At 39.1% G+C, this 5,612-nt stretch overlaps 1 pseudogene; it reads left to right on the top strand.

Moving 5' to 3' along the window:
* The first annotated feature begins 4,277 nt into the window (after positions 1–4,277).
* LOC129520228 (microtubule-associated protein RP/EB family member 1-like) lies at positions 4,278–5,080 on the top strand (annotated as a pseudogene).
* Positions 5,081–5,612: the final 532 nt, after the last annotated feature.

Raw genomic sequence — 5,612 nt, 5'->3', positions numbered from 1 at the left:
TCACTGTAAGTAATAGTTCAGTAAAAAGATAATAAATGAAGAAAAGCATGTTTCCTGTAGTAATTTCAACAATAGAGGAGTATGTATTTGAAAGCCCATTCTTCTATCTCCTCTTGTCTTCTTCTCATCTCTTAAGTGCAATCTCACTCACCAGAGTTTTCTACTATTCATAGTTTGATATTTATTAAAGACCCTTTTCAAGTTTTAAGATACATAGTGCTATTTTTGTTCTGTTTTCTATTGTAATTATTTGAGTACATAGCTTATTGTCATAATGGGTTATATAGTATTAAAAGCAGACAGTTAAAGTATGCTTCTTTATAGTTCCCAAAGTAAGGATAGAAATAAGTAAATATACTATTTTGAGGTAATTGCCATAATTATGGACACATTATAGATAACTACATTCACTGTGTTTCAGACACTATAAGAATTTTCTATGTTTTATTTCATTTAATCCACACAAACCAAATGAGGTGGTTTTTCCAGTTATCTACCGCTACATAACGAATGATACCAACACTTAATGGCTTAAAATAATAACAGAATTTACTTTGCTCACATTCTTACAAACCTGTGTTTGGGCAGGTCTTGGCAGGGATAGCTCATCCCGGCTCTAATCAGCCACATCTGGAGTAGCTCAAGAGCTCAGGCCTGGAATTATCTGAAAGGCTTATTCATCCCACAAGTAGGGTGCTTGATGCTGGTCACTGGTGGAAATCTTACTTGGGCTTGTCAAGCAGAACACCTCCATGTACTCTCTCCATGTAGCCTGGGTTTCCTCACAACATGGTGGCCAGGTTCCTAGGGTGAGTATTCAATGAGAGAGCCAGGTGGGACCTGTATCTGTGTTCCTTTTTATGACCTGGCCTTAAAGTTCATTCAGTGCCATTTTTCACAAAGTCACACTCCATTTCAAGGAGAGGGGAAATAGAGTCTATCTCTTGATGGGGGTGTGGCAATGGTTTTGAAGAGCATGTGGGATGGGAAATATTGCATTTGCTATTTATTTTGCCACAGCAGAAACTTATTATGGTTAAATTACTAAAGCTTGTAAAGTGGCTGAGTGCGCATAATTGTCTCTGACTCCAAAGCTCTGATTATGATCCAGATAGTTGTCTTACTTTGTGACTTTGAAAACTATTGATATCACATTGTCAATATCTGTTGTAGTCTCTAAAACATTTTTTTAAAAGATTTTGTTTATTTATTTGAGAGAGAGAACAAGCTGGGAGGGAGGGGGAGAGGGAGAGGGAGAAGGAGACTCCTCACTGAGCACAGAGCCTGACACACAGGGACCCTGTGTGCAGAAGTTAAATGATTAACTAGCTGAGCCACCAGGCGCTTCTCTAAAACAAATTCTTATGAGCACTATTCATTTCCCATAGGAGGACTACATATGAATCATTTTTTAAATGTATATAGATACTGTTGTACTGCATTAGATATTAATTCATTTTAGGGCATTTAAAAAATTCTTGGTAGCTTTTTACCCATCAAAAGGGAATAGCATTTTTCAAGAAGCAGAGTGAGAGGGAGCATAGGATGTGTGGAACGCAGCATGGACTGCAACGTCTGAAGGGGAAGTACGGAAGCCATGGCTATAAAAGATGGGCTTAAAAGCAAGCAGGGCTGTGTCATAGCTGTTAAAGAATTTAGACCCTATCCTGAGGGCAACAAGGGCCATTGGAAGGTTTGTTTTGTTTTTAAATAAATTTATTTATTTATTCATGAGAGAGAGAGAGGCAGAGACATAGGCAGAGACAGAAGCAGGCTCCTTGCAGGGATCCCAAGGTGGGACTTGATCCCTGGACCCGGGATCATGTCCTGAGCCAAACAAAGGCAGATGCTCAGCTGCTGAGCCACCCAGGCATCCCCATTGGAAGGTTTTAAGGAGGGAAGGGATGGGGTTCAGAATGACCACTTAGGCTTCAATGTTAAGTATTTAAAAGCATGGGATTTGGAGTGATATGCCAATCTCAATTCACATGCTTACTGAATAGGCTGGGATTTGCTTGTAATACAGTGTGTTCTTTTTCAACCTGTAGATAGAGGTATTTTCCAATATAAGAAAGTTGTTTTTTTCTTTTGATATCTTCAATCATGGCCTTTTAAATTTTTCTAGCACCTTATTAAATGTGTACAGATTTAAGTCCAATTCCTGATTTCCAACTAACAGTTGTGCACATGTGGGCTAATGAGACTGGAGTATGCTCTAATCCACCCAAATTCATCAGGAAGGACAAGGCTATGAAGTGGTGACAAATAAACTCTGTCAGTGGGTTAATACTATAAAGGTTTATTTCCTGCCTGTCTGAAAGTCTGTAACAGGTTGAGAAACTTTATTTTATAAACATGTCATCTGAAACACATAGCAGTTAGAGAATTTTACAAGAGGAGTTAAAGCCAGGTCCGGAAGTGGCTTTTATCATTTCTACCCACATCCTGTTGGCTGGAATTCAGTCATAGGCTGAAACCAAAGAGGCTGGAAAATCTAACTACCAAAGAGGCTGGAAAATGTAGAGGTATCCATAGATGCTTGAGATATTTGACAAGTATTAGTAATTTCTATCACTTCCCTCCGTGCCCAGATTTTCTGGTACTCTCAATCAATTAAAATTAAGATCTTCATAATGAGCTGAGGCAAAATCTTTTTATTTCAAATTCTGTCTATAGTATATTATTTCTGAGGACTAGATGTATCTGAATACATAGTCTCATTACTAGGGTGACCCCTACTTAGATTTTGTATAACTGGGAGTTGATTCTGATTTTCTTTTGTTGTTGTTGTTGTTATATTTAGATCCACACAGTCTGGAAACTTCATTAAAAGTGAAAAATCAGTATCAATTTTAATTGTCAATTTAGCTTGTTTACTAAGGTCAAAATAAAGCAGAAACTTGTCATATTTTAGATTTGACTTGGTGTTGTTTTCTTTTTTTTTAGACTTTTTTTTTAAAGATTTATTTGTTTATTTATTTATTTATTTACTTATGATAGACAGAAAGAGAGAGAGAGAGAGAGGCAGAGACACAGGCAGAGGGAGAAGCAGGCTCCATGCAGGGAGCCCAATGCGGGACTCGATCCCGGGACCCCAGGATCGCGCCCTGGGCCAAAGGCAGGCACTAAACTGCTGAGCCACCCAGGGATCCTAGACTTTTTTTAAGAAAGGAATATTCTTCTTAAAAATACAACTTCAGGCTGAAAGAACTATCCTTAATTGACAGGGAAGAATGTGAAATTTGGTATTTTACATCTTCTTCTCTTTAAGAAAAAAAGACTAAAAACAGTCCAGAATATTACATATACAGACGACTTAGAGAAATCTTATTTTCTGTCCTTTTAAGTTTGGAACATTGGTATTACTGTAGGAAGGCACAATCTATATTATTTACCATACTCACTGCATATATTTTTAGTGTCATATTTGTGAACAAGAGGGCATTTGGAAGCAATTACACATAGTTTTTTGTTTTTGTTTTTTTTAACCATCATTTCCCCAGTAAACTTTTGAGGTTGGTTTCTTTGGTGTTTGGGATTCGACCCTGATGGTGTGCAGTTATTTTACATCGCCTGTGACCCTCAAATAGCTCATCAGCCATGGAAGGAGCAAATTCATCACACAGGGTTTAATTTGCCCTTCACTGAGATATTTAATTTCCTCCCTGGGTGCCTTGCTCAGTTACATGGTATCTAACCTGGTGATGGCAACCTAGCAACTGGATGGAATATTGCCTACCCCAAGCAATGCTCAGGGGTAGAGGGCACAGGGAAATGTTAATAATTGACAGTGGTGGATTAATGAAGCTGTGGAAGTGTACCCAGGCCACTGACCACCATCTCCTGGAGTTACCTGCTTTTTCATCTGGAAGTGCACCCAGATGATATGGCTAAGGACCTGAAAATAGACTCGTTTAATTATACAACATTTCTGGTTAAGTAAAAAGCAGTTTATAAAGCTGAGTGATAATTAAATTTAACCTAAAAAATCAAATATTATTAGAATAATGAATTTTCTAATTAGCCATAGGATTTTAAGCTCTGTAAAAAATAAAGCTACTGCTTAAATTTTCAATACTATGTCCAACATATCTGGTTTCATATTAAAATGATCAAGGCTAATATTAAGCTAAGTGTGCAAAGCCACTGCTTAAGTCACATTTGAGAGTGAGAGACATTCACGTTATTGTTAATAATAACAACAACGTTAAAATCAGTCAAGTGGTTTGAACGAGATGAAGCTGGGCCTAGTGGTTGCAGTCCGTCTGAGAGCCAAGATGGCAGTGAATGTATACTCAACGTTAGTCACCAGTGATAACCTAAATTGACATGATATGCCTGCCTGGATCAATAAATCTCTACAGCTGAAACTGACAAAGATCGAACAGCTGTGCTCGGAACCGGCCTATTGTCAGTTTATGGACATGCTGGTCCTGGGCTCCATTGCCTTGAAGAAAGTGAAATTCCATGCTAAGCTAGAGCATGAATACACCCAGAACTTCGAAATACTATAAACAGGTTTTAAGAGAATGGATGTTGACAAAATAATCAATGTGGACAAATCAGTAAAAATCATTTCAGGACATTTTGAATTTATTCAGTGGTTCAAGAAGTTTTCTGATGCAAACTTTGATGGAAAAGACTATACCCTGTAGCTGCCAGACAAGGTCAAGAAACTGCAGTGGCTCCCTCCCTTGTTGCACCAGCTCTGAGCAAACCAGAGAGACCTCTCAGCTCGAGCAGTGCTGCTCCACAGACACCCATTGCAACACACAGAACTACTGTAACCCCTTAAGCTGGCCTGGGTATGGTGTGAAAGATCCCTGGTATGGGCAACAGGGATGAGGCAGAGGCTGAATTGATGCAGCAGGTCAACATATTGATACTTACCATCTAAGAGTAGGAGAAAGAAAGAGATTTCTACTTTGGAAAGCTAAGGAACATTGAATTGGTTTGCCAGGAGAACGAGGAGGAAAACAACCCTTTATTGCAGAGGATTGTGGATATTCTCTATGCCACAGATGAAGGCTTTGTGATACCTCACAAAGTGGGTCCACAGGAGGAACAAGAAGAGTATTGACAGCCTGGACCAGCAGAGCCACATCCAAATTCTTCACTCCAAATCATGTGCTTAATATTCTTAGAGGACTCAGTGATTTCTTTTCATGAGCAAACAGTACCCCAAACAGTACCCCTTCTTAAAGTGCACTTTGCAGAAGTTTCACCTCTTTTCCAATGAGTTTGAGTTAGGAACTTTTACCCTGTGGCAGAGCAGTATTTTTTTTTTTTTAAGATTTTATTTATTGGGATCCCTGGGTGGCGCAGCGGTTTGGCGCCTGCCTTTGGCCCAGGGCGCGATCCTGGAGACCCGGGATCGAATCCCACGTCGGGCTCCCGGTGCATGGAGCCTGCTTCTCCCTCTCCCTCTGCCTGTGTCTCTGCTTCTCTCTCTCATTCTATGTGACTATCATGGATAAATAAAAATTAAAAAAAAAAAAAAAAAGAAAAAAAAAAAAAAGATTTTATTTATTTATTTTTATTGAGAGAGATCACGAGCAGAGGGAGAAGCAGACTCTCCACTGAGCAGGGAGCTCAATGCAGGGCTTAATCCC

The sequence above is a fragment of the Nyctereutes procyonoides genome, unplaced genomic scaffold (genome assembly GCF_905146905.1).
Source record: "Nyctereutes procyonoides isolate TBG_1078 unplaced genomic scaffold, NYPRO_anot_genome, whole genome shotgun sequence".
In the NCBI taxonomy this organism is placed as follows: Eukaryota; Metazoa; Chordata; class Mammalia; order Carnivora; family Canidae; genus Nyctereutes; species Nyctereutes procyonoides.
The sequence above is the reverse complement of the archived record's forward strand: the minus strand, read 5'-3'. Positions and strand labels throughout refer to the sequence as shown.